At 45.4% G+C, this 18,901-nt stretch overlaps 1 long non-coding RNA gene across 1 annotated transcript in view; it reads right to left on the bottom strand.

The window, feature by feature from the left end:
- Positions 1 to 5,115, bottom strand: part of LOC137532515 (uncharacterized) — a 224,383-nt gene extending 219,268 nt beyond the window's left edge. The window contains exon 1 of the long non-coding RNA XR_011023945.1: positions 5,039 to 5,115. This is a non-coding gene — a long non-coding RNA (uncharacterized lncRNA). The remainder of the gene's footprint in view (positions 1 to 5,038) is intronic.
- Positions 5,116 to 18,901: the final 13,786 nt, after the last annotated feature.

Here is an 18,901-nt window from a genome sequence, read left to right as displayed (position 1 = left end):
TGCTGTGTGCATTTGCTGGTGAAAAGCAGTCTCTTGCTGTGTGCATTTGCTGGTGAAAAGCAGTCTCTTGCTGTGTGCATTTGCTGGTGAAAAGCAGTCTCTTGCTGTGTGCATTTGCTGGTGAAAAGCAGTCTCTTGCTGTGTGCATTTGCTGGTGAAAAGCAGTCTCTTGCTGTGTGCATTTGCTGGTGAAAAGCAGTCTCTTGCTGTGTGCATTTGCTGGTGAAAAGCAGTCTCTTGCTGTGTGCATTTGCTGGTGAAAAGCAGTCTCTTGCTGTGTGCATTTGCTGGTGAAAAGCAGTCTCTTGCTGTGTGCATTTGCTGGTGAAAAGCAGTCTCTTGCTGTGTGCATTTGCTGGTGAAAAGCAGTCTCTTGCTGTGTGCATTTGCTGGTGAAAAGCAGTCTCTTGCTGTGTGCATTTGCTGGTGAAAAGCAGTCTCTTGCTGTGTGCATTTGCTGGTGAAAAGCAGTCTCTTGCTGTGTGCATTTGCTGGTGAAAAGCAGTCTCTTGCTGTGTGCATTTGCTGGTGAAAAGCAGTCTCTTGCTGTGTGCATTTGCTGGTGAAAAGCAGTCTCTTGCTGTGTGCATTTGCTGGTGAAAAGCAGTCTCTTGTTGTGTGCATTTGCTGGTGAAAAGCAGTCTCTTGTTGTGTGCATTTGCTGGTAAAAAGCAGTCTCTTGTTGTGTGCATTTGCTGGTGAGAAGCAGACTCTTGTTATGTGCATTTGCTGGTGAAAAGCAGTCTCTTGTTATGTGCATTTACATGGGGAAAAGCTGTCTCTTATGTGCATTTAGTGAGGAAATTTTGTCAGTAAATTTTTAGGTATTTGTCAGTAAAAAATAACGTGAAAGGTTGGCAACACTGGCAGGCTGTGTGGCGCAACAGGAAAGATACAGGCAGCCCACCTTGGGCTTGGCAGGGGGGAGGAGCCGACGTCAGCGAGCGAGAGTAGGGTGGCCACAGACAGCCATAAATACGCAGTGTGTGACTGCGTCGCACTCGCAGAGCCTCTCAGCCTGAGTCAGTCCAGAGACTAGCAGACTCGCAGGAAGCCAAAGCCAGCCAGGAGCAAGCCCATGGAAGAGGGATAGGAATGGGGTATCACATGCATGCGTAAAGAGGTGGAAGGTGTGGGTGTGATTAGGCAGGACATGGGTGTGGTTATGTGGTTGGGCGCGGTTAATTTAACCACTCTCATAGGCGCCAGAGAAAATCTTGCACCCAGGTGCCAGGCACCCCAGGCTCACCCCTGGCAGGGGGCTGGAAGAAGCGTCAGGGAGAGCCTAGGAGGACTGCAGAGGGCTGGAAGAAGCATCAGGGAGAGCCTAGGAGGACTGCAGGGGCCTGGAAGAAGCATCAGGGAGGGGCTAGGAGGACTGCAGGGGGCTGGAAGAAGCCCCAGGTAAGTTAAAGATTACCCGAACTGACAAGTGACATGATGAGATAGACATGTGTATGTACAGTGCCAAGCACCCAAATAACTATGCTGTGTTCCTTTTTTTCTTTCTCTGCCTGAAAGAGTTAAATATCAGGTATGCAAGTGGCTGACTCAGTCCTGACTCAGACAGGAAGTGACTAAAGCGTGACCCACACTGATAAGAAATTCCAACTATAGAAACACTTTCCTAGCAGAAAATGGCTTCCGAGAGCAAGAAAGAGGTAAAAAAGGGGAATTTCTTATCAGTGAGGGTCACACTGTAGCCACTTCCTGTCTGAGTAAGGATTGAGTCAGCCACTTACATACCTGATATTTAACTCTTTCAGGCAGAGAAAGAAAAAAAGTAACACAGCATAGTGATTTGTGTGCAAGGCACTGTACAAACACGTCTATCTCATCATGTCACATGTCAGTTTGGGTATCCTTTAAACTGGGCACCACCTTTATTCCACTTTATGTTCCCTTTAAAAAGTGTAGATGTGAACTGACCCATAAAGAAGCATGGACATTTCCTCCACCTGGGCAGCACAGCAATTTTTCATTCAGTTATAACTCACAGCAACTGATTCAGGGCCCTTTTTCGTAGGAGTTTAGTGTATGTGTAAAGCAACAGTCATACTTGGCAAAATCGCATACTTTTTTTCAATGCAAAAAACACATGTGGGAACATGCATAATGGTTGCCTATGGGCCTCCTGCAATTTCTGTTCCAGCCTGCTATTCACTCAGGCTGGGGTCACACTTGGAAAAATCCGCAGCGTTTTTGCTGCAGGCTAAAAAATGATGCGAAAACGCACATACAATGTTTCTCAACCTTGTCCTGGTGACAACCCAACAGTGCAGGTTTGCAGGCAACCATACATATGCACAGGTGGGATAATTACTGTTTCAGCTTGGTGGATTCCATGCAACTGAGACACTAATTATCCCACCTGTGCATAGGTGAGGCTGCCTGCAAAACATACACCATTGGTGAGTCACAAGGACAGGTTTGAGAAACACTGCTCTATGGTGGCTTCATTTCTGGATGACATTTCCAAGGGAAAAAAATAGGTACTTATCCGTTAGCCGGGCGCATCCGGCAGGTGGCGCTAATTACTATTCCCCCTCCAGGCCGACATGGATAGTAGGGAAAGATGTAACTCTGGTGGAGTTTTGTCGCCACCTAGAGGATGCGCCCGGCTAACGGATAAGTACCAAAAAATAAATACATTTATAACCTGCACTACTTTTCCTCACAACACGTGCATTTTCTCATTACAGCCAATGGCTACTACAAAAACTCACATGCCTTAAAGAGAACCCGAGGTGGGTTTGAAGAATATTATCTGCATACAGAGGCTGGATCTGCCTATACAGCCCAGCCTCTGTTGCTATTCAAAACCCCCCTAAGGTCCCCCTGCACTCTGCAATCCCTCATAAATCACAGCCACGCTGCTGACAAACAGCTTGTCAGAGCTGGCTGTGTTTATCTCTATAGTGTCAGTCTACTGTTCTCCCCGCCTCCTGCAGAACTCGAGTCCCCGCCTGCATCCCTTCCCTCCCTGCTGATTAGAGGGAAGGGAGGGGGGCAGGGACCAGAGCTCTGCAGGAGGCGGGGGAGCAGCTGAGACTGACACTACAGATGTAAACACAGCCTCACAGCACGGCTGTGATTTATGAGGGATTGCAGAGTGCAGGGGGACCTTAGTGGGGTTTGGGATAGCAACAGAGGCTGGGCTGTATAGGCAGATCCAGCCTCTGTATGCAGATAACATTCTTTAAACACACCTCGGGTTCTCTTTAAAACAGACGGTACTTATCCGTTAGCTGGGTGCATCCACTAGGTGGCGACAAAACTCCACCAGAGTTACATCTTTCCCTACTATCCATGTCGGCCTGGAGGGGGAATAGTAATTAGCGCCATCTGCCGGATGCGCCCGGCTAACGGATAAGTACCAAACAGACAATGGGCTCTATTCACAAAACTTCTCATGAATGACTTATCACCTAATTGATAAAAATAACCTTTCAGCTACTTTACAAACAAAATAATCACTCAGGCCTAGTGCACACCGGAGCGTTTCCGCTGCAGTTTGCGATCCGCTTGCGGGTGCGGATCCGCTAGGGTAATGTATTTCAATGGGCTGGTGCACACCAGAGCGGGAGGCGTTTTGCAGAAACGCATACTCCCGGGCTGCTGCAGATTTTGGATTGCGGATGCGTTTCTGCCTCAATGTTAAGTATAGGAAAACCGCAAACCGCTCTGAAAAACGGCACTTCAGAGCGGTTTGCCAGGCGGTTTTTGTTACAGTAGCTGTTCAGTAACAGCTTTACTGTAACAATACATGAAATCTACTATACCAAAACCGCTACACAAAACCGCAAAACGCTAGCTGAAACGCTGCAGAAAAATAAGAAAAAGCGTTTCAAAATCTGCTAGCGTTTTGCGGATCTGCTAGCGGGTTTTGGTGTGCACCAGCCCTCAAAGTTGTTCCTGAATAACTTCATTTGAATATTAGGTACTTATCCGTTAGCCGGGCGCATCCTCTAGGTGGCGACAAAACTCCACCAGAGTTACATCTTTCCCTACTATCCATGTCGGCCTGGAGGGGGAATAGTAATTAGCGCCACCTGCCGGATGCGCCCGGCTAACGGATAAGTACCGAATATTACTTCTCTTACCTTTATTATATTTTTGCTCTTTGGGAGCTTAAAAAAGTAACATAGATAAGGCAAAACAAGAGGAAAACAGGTGGAAAAGCTTTGTGAATTATGCCCAATGTGTGGCAAGATGCTTCTGGCTGGGGAATAGTCTGTGATTCCCGCAGATGCAAGTGTGATCCCTCCCTGAGCCAGTAGAGGAGAACTGAAACCATCAGGTACTGAACTAAAACCTGGTATACAAGTCCAATTGTGATTGAGCAATCATCTGTCAATTTCACGACTTCCGTGCAGTATGGGATCTTATCTACAAAATCTGTTCGTAGTGTTAAAGATCTGTTTTCCCTCATATTACACGGAGGTGGTAAAACTGGCCAATCACGATTAGATGTGTGCACCAGGTTTTAAACTTTGGAGGTGGCAAAAAAAAAAAAAAAAATACCCCAAGTAACCAATAGCTTTCAGGTCTGCCTGAGGGTACCTACACCCATACAATTTTGATTGGCCAATCACTGAATTCCATGAACAGATTTCTTGTGTAGGTAAACTCTCCTACTACATGGAAGTGGTAAGATTGGAAAATCATTGGTCAATCAAAATTGAACATGTGTATGCACCCCTTGCCCCACTCAGATTTCTGGTTCAGATTCTGCTCTGGTTAAAGCATTGCAAAAATAATAATAAAAAAAAAAAAATTCACACAGTGTCAAAGTCAAAAGCCATTGCTACAATATCCTCACGCATTGTACAACAGTGAACATCTACCGTAAGTTCATTATAATTAAGCACTATGATAGGAATGAGAGTTGCTCTTCAGAAGCATTGCTAGTGGTTCCTGGCTCTGTGCAAGCTGGATAATAAATATAGGAACACACCTGAGATGTTGCAGCAGGACAGGCACACTAGTGACCTTCCCTGATTACTTAAACAACTTTGTGCCTCTTAATTTTACTGACCTAAGGTTGGCTTGTCCCTTTCTGTTCTGCAGAATTCAGAGCTGGTCGTGCAGGTACATATGGTACCATTATTATCCAGGAACTAATAATAAATGATGATGCACTTGATACAAAACGGCTTATAGCTGCAGCCACGGAGCCTGCTTTGCACATTGCCCCCTGGTGGCAGCTGTCTGTATCACACTGCCCTTTCCTTCACAGCTGACACAAATAACCCAGGCTACACACAACATTCTCAGGGCTCGTTTCCACTATCGCGAATCCGCATGCGTCCAACGCATGCGGATTCGCACATGGTATGCAAGTGAATGGGCCTGTTTCCACTGTTGCGTTGGTGATGTGCGTTTTTTTGAGTGGTGAAAAAACGCACAAAAGAGCCAACGAATTCGTCTGAGAGTGGAATGCCTGAGAATCGCACGCAATGTATTTAATAGGGAAATCACATGCGTTTTCCCCATGCATTTTTTGCCGAGAATTCGCATAGGTACCGATGGAAAATTCACACAGGCAGTGACATGGTTAAAATCGCATATACCCTCACATATGCGAATTCGCATGCGAATTTGCGGCAAAAAACGCATGGGGAATCGCATCTGCATGCGATTTTATCAGCGGTGGAATCCGGGCGATTCCGCACCGCAATAGTGGAAACGAGCCCTCAGAGAAGTCTGGCAAGAAAATTCTGTGGAAAATAAAAAGAGATTTGAGTCCCTGCAATTGATTGAGGGCTCGTTTCCACTATCGCGAATCCGCATGCGTCCAACGCATGCGGATTCGCACATGTAATGCAAGTGGATGGGCCTGTTTCCAATGTAGCGTTGTTGAGGTGCGTTTTTTTCAGCGGTGAAAAAACGCACAAAAGAGCCGCAGAATTCGCCTGCGAGTGGAATACATGCGAATCGCATGCAATGTATTTAATAGGGAAATTGCATGCGTTTTCCCCATGCGTTTTTTGCCGAGAATTCGCATAGGTACCAATGTAAATTCCTACAGGCAGTGACATGGTTAAAATCGCATATACCCTCACCTATGCGAATTCGCATGCGAATTTGCGGCAAAAAACGCACGGGGAATCGCATCCGCATGCGATTTCATCAGCAGTGGAATCCAGGCGATTCCGCACCGCAATAGTGGAAACGAGCCCTTAAGCAGATGTCACACTTACACGATGGTAAACACATGCGTTTTTATGCTAGTGCGTTTCTGCTGTTTTTTTTTTTATGTGTTCCTGTTTTTTGTCCAATGTGTGTTTCTTGATGCGTTTTGTCCTCTATGAATGTACTGTATAATGCGCGAACCACATGCAATTCATGTGATATGTGTGTGATTTGCAAACACAGGTGAAAAAGTAGTGCGTGTTGTTTTTTTTTTTACCGCAGTTAAAACGCAATACCAAATTGCAGAAACAGAAATTGCGGTAGGCTCATTGGCAACCATTAAACGCATTTTTACATGTGATTTTCGCAGAGAGTCTCAGGCTGGAGTTTCAGCGAGTGCAGTGATTGGCCGCAATGGTCCCACCCTCAAGACTGTTGCCAACAGTCACAGTGAAGAAGCGGTGGTGATTGGCAGCTCCGCCCAGCCTGACTGGCCTCAAATTATCTCCGGCTGGCCACCTACACACGCTGCCGCTCCCTCGGAGGGTGTGTGATCCAGGGAGCAGACCACTGCATCGGGAGTTGTGTAGGTGGGGGGCACCTGGCGTGGTCCAAAAGTATTATTCAGACTTTAAGACGTGGGGACTTTTTCTCCCCACTTTTGGGGGAGAAAAAGTGCGTCTTTTGATCTGAAAAATACGGTACTTAACTCTAGTGGTTTCCCTCGCTGTCCTCCGGTGCTTCGTTGCTGCCCAGGACCCTCCGGCACAAATTGTGACTGTGCTCTTCTTCTTGCACGAGCACAGTCATGCCTTCCAAGTAGCACAGAGCCACTCATGTATGAGCAGCTCCAGCACTGGCGTGTCCAAGCTCACACAGGTACAGTATAGGCGCAAGTGAGCAACAAGAGGAGCGCGGTCGCAAGCTTGGACTCCGACGAGCTCTTCTCGGATCCCTTTGGGTGGTCCTTGCTTGGCAACGGGAGGACTAGAGGACAGTGTGAGAAACCTCTACATGATCCAGAGGATTCCCTCGATAGGTAAGTATTTGCCTTTTGACCCAAAGTTCGCCTCGTTGAAGCAAAGCATAAAAGCGGTTTAAACTATCTTTTCAAAAAAAATATATTTTTTCGAAGAAAACCTGATATTGGTGGGAATACAGAGACTTCTATTGCTGACTTTCTTTTCAAAAAACAAAAAATATGACTTTCCTGTCTGTTGTGCTCATCCTCCGTCTCTACGGGCTCGTTCACATTGAAAGCATTGTGCTGCATTCCTAACTAGGTAAAGTCGCAGGAACAGAGTGAAATCAATTATTTTTAATGGTGCTCATTCTCTCCGGTACGTAGCGACGGGACGCCTTGAGAAAAGTCCTGCAGCCGCATTTTGATGCCTTCATTTGCCTTTCCTTCAAAGTTCTCAAACACGCAATGCGACCTGTCAGTGCACTGCAATGCAATGCAGATAAATGACTGCATTTGGGGGTGAATAAGCCATAATACATCCTACAGGTAGCCATACACACCCTTATCTTTCATTATTGGCCAACAGCAAGTTAAATGATGGCTGCATGGTTTTGTTTTGCTTCAAGGGCAGCTGTACAATCGATATTTGAACAGCTTTCTCCTAAAATCTGATTGAGAGCTATGAGATCAGCTCATACTATTGGGCTTCTATCAACCTGTGTAGGGTTACCTTAAGGCCTCTTTCACACCAAGACGTTGCTTTTTAGGGGATGTTAAGGTCGCATAACGTGCCCTTAACGCAACGCGTGGTGGTGTTGAAGTTGGACTTCAGATTGAGCCACGTTATGCAGCTCTCAAAGCAGCCGATCCAGGTTAGTGATGGGAAGTCCGGATCTTTTTAAGATCATTGAAAAGATCCGGATCTTTGAACCGAATCATTTGAATCATTTTACAAGGGAAGCAGACTGGGTGAAATGACTAGCAGGACAGGACTTTCCCTGCACTGAACATTCTGTAAGTTCCTGTTTCTTCCAGACAGACATCCACTGTGAACCGAATCTTTCATTGTGATGATCCGGATGATTCGACTCACAAAAAAGATCCGGAACCAATGAACGATTAGTTCATGATCCGGACAACACTAGGAGTCCCACCACTAGTCACCACAGTGCAGTGAATATTAACCCTCTGGGCGATACAAATTATATCGCCCAGGAGGTGGCGCAGCACAATTTTTTTATTTTTTAAATCATGTAGCGAGCCCAGGGCTCGCTACATGATAGCCGCAGCGCAGCGGCATCCCCCCACCGACTCCGATCGCCTTCGGCGATCAGAGTAAGCAGGAAATCCCGTTCAGAACGGGATTTCCTGCTGGGCTTCCCCGGTCGCCATGGCGACGGGGCGGGATGGCGTCACCGACGTCATGGACGTCGTGACGTCAGAGGGAGTTCCGATCCACGCCTCAGCGCTGCCTGGCACTGATTGGCCAGGCTGCGCAAGGGGTCAGGGAGGGGGGGGGGGCTGCGCGGCACGGCGGGTAGTGGCGGATCGGCAGAGCGCCGGCGATCGGAAGTTACACGCAGCTAGCAAAGTGCTAGCTGCGTGTAACCAAAAAAAAATTATGCAAATCGGCCCACCAGGGCCTGAGAACTCCTCCTGCGCGACATACCCCGAGCTCAGCTCGGGATTATCGTTCAGGAGGTTAATTAGCCATGTGGCTAGTCACTGAGCATGTGCAAACAATCTAGAGCAGCTCTATAGGGGTATAACCTACAGCATGCTGCACTTTCATTTAACGTGCAGCGTTATACCCTAACGCAACGTGTGCACTGTGAACAGCACAATTGATTTTCCAGTGCTGTGAGTTAGGCTGCGTTACTGGCTGCTGTAATGTGGGACTTTAACGTCCCACTGTGAAATCAGCCTTAGGGCCCGTTTCCACTTGTGCGGTGGGAATCGCTGCGGAAAAAATTTGCATGCGGATGCGAATTTCGCATGAGGTTGTATGCGAATTTTCATGCGGATTCGCACACGATTTCGCATGGATGACTATGCATGCGAATTTAACCATGGCAGTGCCTGTGTGCTTTTCCATTGTTTCTATGCGAAATCGTATGTGAATTCTCATGAAAATTCGCATACCCCCCCCCCCCCCCCTCAATCACTTGTTCTGGCTTGCCAATCTCTTTCTACTTTTCCCTAAAATCAGACCCTGCTTGCTACTTGCTCATCTATTCAGATTTATTGAGAGACCACCAGCCCAATCACTCATACTCGACACTGCATGTCTAGTGTAATAAATATTTGTTGGTTGCTATGGGCAACAACACTACACCTTAGTTCGGGCACCATATCACAGAACTTGTGAAAACTTGACACTTGTCACAGCAACAGCAAAGGAGATAGAACTGTTAGATCTCTTTAAAGTTTAAGGAGTTTATTTGGCAAAACAAACAGATATGCAGGTGTGTTCATCAACAATCTTTGTAAGGCCCCATTCACACTTACATAACGCAAAATGCCGACGATTTTTTCCGGCATTTTGCAGGAGTGATTTTCCCGCGATTTCCTGTGGAAAAATCACTGAACATTGCGTCGATTTTGGCACGATCGCGTCTAGCGCTTCTACAGCACTGAAACGCGATCGCCTGGAAATCGTCTGAAAATGGTGCAGGCAACGCATTTGCGTTTCGTGTTTTTTGGCGATTTGCGGCAATTAGTGCAAATCGCCCAAGTAAGAACGGGCCCATAGGGTTTCATTACGCTAGCGCTTTTAAAAAGCGCTATCGTTTGAGCGTTTTGCCGAAATCGCGGCAAAACGCTCTAGTGTGAATGGGGCCTGACATGTTCATTACCTCACTGAAGCAATCAATCTGTAGTAAGTCATCTTAAGGCTTTATCTTACGAACATCTATGCTACGTTGTACTAAGACAGCACTTGGCTATATGCAGCATACAGATAAATGACGTTACAAGAAGTTAGGAAGTGATTAACTAAAAAGAAAGTGGAAGTGAGCTCTGTAGCTCTGGCCTAGATTTATATACTATATATCAAAGTTACTCAGTAGCGCTATCTGATCCTCCGCAGATTGTCACCATATGCCTCTTCCACCTCCAGAGATCCCACATGGATTTGTAGCATTTCTAAATGTGCAGCTCAGTGCACAGGAAAAAGTCAAAAAGGGGTCTCAGTGGAAAATTGAAAAGGCAGTTTTTATTCAAGTATGGGTGTACAAAGATGCAGTTAAAACATTCACATTCAGAGGGTCGTACTCCAGTAGAGACCCTCTTGGCAAAATACACTTCCCACTCAATGGCCTCTATTCATAAAACGTTCCCGCATGCTTACCGCTGGAAACAGCTGACTTAACCGACCATTTAGCAAAGTGTTCATTCATAAAAGCTGTTTTTGCATGAAAATCTGACATTCCTGAGCAGTGCGGGGAAATTACAGACTTGTGCGGAGATTATCACAACACATGTCACTGAAGGTTAATTCATAAAGTTTAGAGCAGGCGGAATGTGAGCGGAGAAACCCGGTTGTTTAGATAAGGCGATAAGCCAGCGATAACAGGCAAGCTAATGGAGAGACAGACCTCCCAGGCAGTTGCAGTGAGAGCAAAGCAGACAAGGCATTCCGGAATACCAAGGCTGTGTTTCTTTTTTAGTTTCAAAGGTTTTTATTGAAATATGCAGATGATTGCAAAGTCACATTTCAAAAAGCCCTTAACATAGGGCAATACAGTACATAAACAGTATAGAGAAAGTAATGGTACAATTCGGTCATGGCATTAGTAATGGTACTCAGGAAAATACAGTTGGTTGGATGCATACGGTCGTTACATTAGTAATTGTATTCAGGAGTAGTGCAGGGTTTTTCTGCAGTAATATAGCTGGTAATCAAAAAGAAAGGGCACAAGAGCGCAGACTCAATGTATGGGAGCAAGAGAGCCAGGGCTGCCATGTTCTAGTGAAGGCAAGTGTATTGTCATTAATTATAGCTAGCGTTCGTTCCGAGATTAATATATCGCTAATAATATGATCTGTGAGATCCATTGACAGTGTTGGTTGCCTCCATTGGCGTGCTATGTGCATTCTTGCGGCTTTGGCTATATGCTGGGAGAGCCTGTGTTGGGGGAAGCTCCAACCCGGTGGCTTGTCTCCCAGTAGTAGGAGTAGGGGGTCTGGTGAGAGAGATTTTTCTAGGGCCGTACTTAGGATGGAAGTAACTTGGTCCCAGTATCTTTTGACAATTGGGCAGAACCACCATATATGGGCAATGGTCCCTGGTAGGCCGCATCCTCTGAAACACAGGTGTGTGTTGGCCTGCGAGATTGCGTGCATTTTAATGGGGGTTATATAAGTTCTGTGTAATATTTTATAGTTGGTCTCAATATGAGAGAAATAGCTACTACCTTTTGTGAGGGTTAGGCAGCATTTGGACCAGCGTTTAGGGGTTAATGTGGTACCCAGGTCCCTCTCCCACTGCAGCATTGTTCGAGTTTTCATGAATTCTGTTGGTTGTGAAATTTGGGAGTATATGTATGAGATAAGGCCTCCTTCTAATGGGTGTAGAGCACACCATGCTTCATAGGTAGTCCTGGGGGGAAATGCTATGTTGTTGGGACATATTGATTTTATGAAGTGGAAGATTTGTATAGCATGAAAGAATTCAGAAGGTGGAAAAGCGGTAATGTCTTTAAATTGTTCCCAGGTGGGCGTTTTATCGTTTATTAAGAAGTTTTTAAGAGTTACATACCCTCTTTCTGTCCACCATCTGAACGCCCCTTGTTCTAGACCAGGGGGGAAATTAGGGTTGCCTATCAGGGGCATCTGGAGGGGGGTGTCTGACTGTAGTCCTTTCTGGAGTTTAAGTCTATTCCAGATCATTAAGGAGTGAGCTGTGAGTGGTGAGATTTTTTGGTATCTGGTTGGGGATATACGCGGCGACCATTGAAGAGCAGGAAATGTGAGTGGTTGCAGGAGGCCATTCTCTATTTCAGCCCATAGGGGTGGATTGTGCTCAGTCAGCATGTATCTGGGCTACTTGTGCTATCTGCGCAGCTCGATAATAGCTAAATAGGTCTGGCACTCCCATTCCTCCTCTGTCTCTATTTATATACATTATTTTTTGATTTATCCTAGCTCGTTTATTGTTTGTTATAAACTTGAAAATGGAGAGTTGTAAATCTTTAAGGGAGGTTTTAGTTACCAGGACTGGTAGCGTTCTGAACAGGTAGAGTAGGCGAGGAAGCAGGGTCATTCTAATTGCTTGGATTCTGCCAGTCCATGATAGGGTGGGTAGGTTCCATTTTAATAAATCTTGCTTTAGAGAGGCCAGCATTGGTTTATAATTTAAGTTGAAAAGTTCTTTAGGGTTGGTGGAGATTTTAACTCCAAGGTAGGTGATATATTTGTTTTGGAGTGATAACCCTAAAGAGGACGTGATAGCAGTAGCCTGTGTTTTAGTTAGATTAGCAAAAAGCACCTCAGATTTTGTAATATTAAGAGAGAGGCCAGAGACCTTGCCAAATCTCTTCATTAGGTCAATTAAGTTAGGCAAGGATGTGTGGGGAGATGTCAGGGTAAGGAGCAGGTCATCTGCGAACAGGTTGGCCTTATACTCCGTTCTAGCTACTTCTATACCTTGGATGTCGGTTGTGGCCCGTATCTTGGCTGCCAACGGCTCTATAGTCAGGGCGAAGATGGCAGGCGACAGGGGGCAGCCCTGTCGCGTTCCCCTTTGGATGGGAATTGTAGTTGGTATGTTGGAGGGGAGCTTTAATTGAGCTGAGGGGGTGGAATACAGGGTTTGAATGGCTTGCAAATAGGAACCTCCTATACCCGCTTTCTGGAGAGCCTGGAACATATACGGCCAATCGATTGTATCGAAGGCCTTCTCCATGTCGAGCGAAACCAAAGCTAAAGGGAGCTTTTTGGAGGCAGCGACATGGAGAAGGCCCACGACTTTTCTGACATTGTCAGAGGCCTGGCGTTGTGGGATGAACCCCACTTGGTCTCTATGAATTAATGGGCCTAGTACCCGATTTAATCTTGAAACTAGGATTGATGTGAATAACTTGTAGTCAAGATTGAGTAATGAGATAGGTCTAAAATTTTTAATGTCTAGAGGGTCCCTCTTCGGTTTGGGGATCACTGCAATAGTAGACTGTAGGAATTCAGGGGCAAGCGGTTTGCCGTCCAGGATGGCATTGAATAATTTAACAAGATAGGGGGCCAGAGTGTTCTTAAATTTTTTATAGTATAAGGCCGAGAAGCCATCTGGCCCGGGAGCCTTACCCTGTTTCAGGTGTTTTATAGCTTTTTGAACTTCCAGTTCTGAGATTGGTAAGTTTAGAGCTAGTGCTTTTTCTGGGCGAAGGTATGGGGTTCTTAGGTCATTTAAAAATTCAGATGGGTGGTTTGATGGGTCATTATTATCTTTAGCTGCATATAGGGTTTGGTAATATTCTGCAAATTCTTTATGTATTTTTAGGGGTCGGAAGTGACTGCTCCTGATTTAGTTCTTATTTGGTGAACTTTATTAAGGGATTGGGTCTGGCGTAGCTTTCTAGCCAGCCAAGTGCTTGGCTTATTGTATTGAGCATAAATTTTTGATCTCGTCCAACGGATCGCTTTTTCGGTGCGATTTGATAGTATAATATTTATTTGCGATTGAGTGGTCTCTATTTGGATCTGGAGGTATCTAGAGGGCTGGAGTGCATGAGCTAGGCGTAATTGCGTTAGTTTATGTTCTAGGACTCGCTGTTTTTCTGTTATAGATTTTTTCCGTTGGGAGGCTATTTTAATTATTTGTCCTCTTATTGTGGGTTTGTGAGCTAGCCACAGTATGTCCGGTCTAATGTCAATGGTGTCATTAATTCTGAAATAGTCCTTAAGTTGTTCTTCTAGGTCAAGTACTATTTCCCCATCTGCCAGTAGGCTTTCGTTTAATCTCCATGGGGGGCGAGTTAGGGGAGTAGTCAGGGAGGCACAAGCTGTCCAAACGATATCGTGGTCTGACCAAGCACTGATAACGTGTCTTGAGAAAGTTAGGTTAGGTTAGGTATTAGAGGAGCTGACAGGAGTATCATATCTATTCTGGAGTAGGAGTGATGAGAGGGGGAGTAGAAGGTATATCCCCGTGCCAGGGGGTTGAATTCTCTCCATGTGTCTACGAGGTGAGCTGAAGTTAAAAGTTTGTTTAGTAGCGCAGATTGCTGTTTCTGTTTAGGGGACGGAGTGGCATGTGATCTATCTAGTATAGAGTTTAAGGCTATGTTGAAGTCACCTGCTAGGATAACTGAGGTGTTAGGGTGTTCGTCTAGTAATTTCAAGATATCTCTTAATGGGGTTAAGGGGGATTCTGGAGGTGCGTATAGGTTGATTATACATACTTGGAGGGATTGAATTGTCCCAAAGAGGGCTACGTAGCATCCTGCTGAGTCAGTCACACTCTTATCTAGTACAAATGGTAGTGAGTTATGTAGCAAAGTTATCACACCTCTATGTTTTGTATCAGCAGAGGAGACAAAGAATCTCTGATAGTTTTATGATAATATTTAGGAGTTGCCCGTTTAGTGAAATGTGTCTCCTGGAGGCAAATTACATCCGGATGGCATTTCTGGTAATCAATAAAGGCTTTTTGTCTCTTTTGTGGGGAGTTAAGGCCCTTAGTATTGTGAGATATAATATTAATCATAGACATGTTTAGAAGTGTCTTGGGGTTGCTTTAATTTAGCTTGAGACATTGCCTGTGCTCTAGAGATTACCTTGTCTCCTCCCGGATACTTTGGCTGTGTTTCTTTTTAACCCCTTTGGTACCTGTTTTTAGATACATTTCACATCAGAAAGCCTGCATGTGTAACATTTCTGGAACTTCTTCTAAGCTGCAACAATTAAATAGATTATTTAGGAAGACTTAGGCCTCTTTTCCATGAACTGTTAAGCTGTGTGCTCAGCAAGCAGTTGCCAGGCAGCAGTGAGCAGTTACCAGGAAGCGACAAGCAGTTGCCAGGCAGCAGCGAGCAGTTACCAGGCAGCGACAAGCAGTTACCAGGCAGCAGTGAGCAGTTGTGAGAGTTTGAGAGGCATTTCACTGCCTTGAAACAGTTAGTGGAAAAGAGGCCTTATAGACAGATTCAGCACAGATTCAGGAGGAGAGGCAGAAAAATGCACATGTAAAGGGATGCTGGGGCTGCCTCCTTTATACTAACGCTGTCTCTGCAGGAGAAAATGTAACAACTCAGCAGCACCGCCAGTTTAGTGCAGGATTTCCCCGACCTATTATCGCAAGTGTAAACATTTTTATGAATTAGCACACAAAAGTCTAAAATACCGATGCAGTGTTTTCCCTCCAACATTTTTTTTTACTGCAAATGTTTTATGAATATAGCCCAATGTGGTACTAAGCACAGTTACTTGCGGTCAGGTATGCAGCAATGCCTGCTCTCGATGAGAGAACAATGGCTCATGTTTTCTGGTGCTTGCCGACAGCTAGTCTGGCATATGCACTGGATATCTCTTCTACGGCCTTGTAGAAGACAGACACACAGAAAGTAAATGCCTCTATTTCTCTCCAAGAGAAATCCCCCTTAAAGACCAGTTATCTAAAGTAACTGAGGGCTCCAAATTCAAGCATATCATACTTAAATTCCAACATCTAGGTACTCACCAGTCCAGCTGATAGCGACACTCATACAACAATGGGTGTAGTAGTTGCCTGGCACAAATGCTGCTTATTGGCCAATGGTGCTCACACTCATGGCCGGGCCAAGGCAGAGGCAAGAGAGGCTCCAGCCTCAGGGCGCAGTGAAGGAGGGGCGCACAACTCACCCAGCTTTCATTCCCCTATTGTGTTTGAAGCATGAAGAAATAAGAAAAGGGGATACATGACAGTGACTGCAAGCCAGATAAGAAAAGGCTATACATGGCAGTGACTGAAAGCCATATAACTAGATATTAAGGTGTTGGGGAGGTTGTGGGCCCTGTGGCGCCTCTTAGTCTAATAGCAATCAGTGTGTGACGGCTGGGGTGGCAGGGATGGAGGGGCGCACTTTGGTGTCTCAGCCTTGGGTGCTGGAGGACCTTGTCCCGGCTCTGCTTTACACTGATCAGCATACTGACAGCAGGGAATAAGAGCGTGGCTTGGCTGTATAGAGGGCCTATGTGCTGCTTTGATTTTTTTTCTAGCTGCAGATGCACCAAGCAAATGAGCCCCCCCTAACCTCTCCTCTCTGCTGCAGTGAAGGCTTTCTTGCAAAATGAGGCTCAGTAGTTCCTAACTTCCTATCATGCCGCAAAATGCGACTTTTATTATAAGGGCCTTTGTTTTTGCCAAAGCGCTCCTGGGCCCTTTTTTCCTGCTTCGCTAGTATTCATCTATAACTGTACTTGGGGGACAGAACAAGTATGTTTTCTGCATAAAAATGCATTACCAACTTGTATGATACGAAGTTACACTGATATTCCACAAATTCTTTCTTTGTTTTTCTTTTTTTATGTAACTCTGGAGAGACTCATTTTTGTTTAGCTGTATAAATTCCAAAGATCAGCACAACGTCCTTAGCTGATGAATTTGCGCAGCTGAAGTCTATAAATGGTGGAAGGTAATATCAGGGTGACCTCACACAATGGCCTCTAATGTTCCAAGGTCTCCGGAGACCCGCATCAATTCCAAAACCAAATGGGGAGAAATAACTGTACAAAGACTGTGAATATTCGCATGAATTTCTGCCTGGGGATTTCACGGCATGGCAGAGAGAACGGCATTGCCTGCCACTCCACAAGATCATTCTCTTCTGTGTAACAAGAGAGTCTCTTATTTTCAGGGGCTGGTTTCCTGACAGTTCTTAAAGCACACCTAAACCAGCTGATCGGGGGCTTTCTCCTGCCCCCCATTCAGGCCACTCAGTTTCTTCTGGGTCCCCTCTGTTCTGCTGCTGTCAACCGTCATTAAAAGTAGGGATGGTCGGAAACACCCATTTCCAATTCAGTGGAAATTCTGATTTCTAATTTTCAATTTTTCCAATTTTTCAGATTTTCTGATCTCCCACTTTCTGTTTTTTCTGATTTCTGATGAGTATTTTATAAGTCATTTTTTGTATCAGAGAAAGCAAAAATGAAAAACAAAAAAAAATTGGGAAATCGAAAAAAACTAAATAAAAAAAGGGTTTTCATTGGTCTACAATTAAAATCTTGCTGAAAAATTCTGCACTCTCTTATTGGTCCAATGCTTCCGAGTTCTGTGATTGGGCTAAAACTACAGAGTTGTGGTAAATCAGATTTCCGCGGAATTCTGATTTCTGTTTTCCGATCAGAAATGTGGATTTCACATCGGAAATTTCAATTCCGTGGAATCCGAATGAGCATCCCTAATTAAAAGCTCTGCCCCAGCTGGAGGACAGCTACGGTACATGTGTTGTCCCACCCACACGCCTCCTTGATTGCGCTCCCTTGGCCAGGAGTGTCCTGTACATGTGTGCTGTACAAAGAATTGTCATCACACGCAGAACGCTCCTGGCTAAGGGAGTATGATCTGGAAGGCGGGACAGCGCATGCGCAGTATCTATGGCCAAACCATGGGATGACAGCAAAACTGACATAAAAAAAATGAGATAAACAATTGTACCTAGAGTCCTCATCGTAAATAAGTCTTTCCTGGAATCCAATGGTTTTATTTTGTATTAGAAAAATACATAAAAATCCAGCTCTGAAGTTTTTTCTGTCTCAGGTGACTGATGAGTTATTCAAAGATATTCAGCTGCCAAATATTGAACCTTATCTCTGGACTCAGGTGTTTCCTACCACATTCACATTACCCATAAATCTGATGGGACATTGCATAATGTGTACCCAGCATTACCCCGTCCTGACTGTTTTAAGCCTGGGAATATTAACCCTTACGGTCAGGGGCGTAACTATAGGGGAGCAGCCCCTACGACCACATGGAGGCCCAGAGCTGTAAGGGGGCCCCAACTACTTCTTCACTCCATGATGTGATACAGGGGTCCATTCTTCAGACCAGGTGTTCTTATGGTTACACTTGTAATGGGTGTGTAGATTATATTCACACTTGTTTTATGGGAAGCAGGAAAAAAGGGCGGCGGCATTCACTCCCATAATAAATATTGTTAAATGGGCGCCGAACAGGAAAAAAGGGCGCTGGAGATTAACATTTTATAGCTGCGCCCGTGACAAATCACGTTTACAAATATATTAAACATATGTATCGTATGTAACTAAAACGTTATTAAAAATTTTATGACTTACTGTTTGTAAAACATTATTATTCACATAATAAAGCGATCAGTAAGTAAATCGTAATATTTTTTTTTTACAGTCACTATTTGTAAAACATTATTATCCACACAATAAAGCGATCACTATGGAGGGTCTTAGGGTTAGGCACCACCAGGGGGATTTAGGGTTAGGCACCACCAGAGTGGTGGTTAGGGTTAGGCACCACCAGGGGGGTGGTTAGGGTTAGGCACCACCAGGTGGGTGGTTAGGGTTAGGAACCACCAGGGGAGATTTAGGGTTAGGCACCACCAGGGAGGTCTTAGGGTTAGGCACCACCAGGGGGGTGGTTAGGGTTAGGCACCACCAGGGGGGTGGTTAGGGTTAGGCACCACCAGGGGGGTGGTTAGGGTTAGGCACCACCAGGGGAGATTTAGGGTTAGGCACCATCAGGGGGGTGGCACCACCAGGGGGTGGTTAGGGTTAGGCACCACCAGGGGGTGGTTAGGGTTAGGCACCACCAGGGGGTGGTTAGGGTTAGGCACCACCAGGGGGTGGTTAGGG

The sequence above is a fragment of the Hyperolius riggenbachi genome, chromosome 9, assembly GCF_040937935.1.
Source record: "Hyperolius riggenbachi isolate aHypRig1 chromosome 9, aHypRig1.pri, whole genome shotgun sequence".
Lineage (NCBI taxonomy): Eukaryota > Metazoa > Chordata > Amphibia > Anura > Hyperoliidae > Hyperolius > Hyperolius riggenbachi.
The sequence above is the reverse complement of the archived record's forward strand: the minus strand, read 5'-3'. Positions and strand labels throughout refer to the sequence as shown.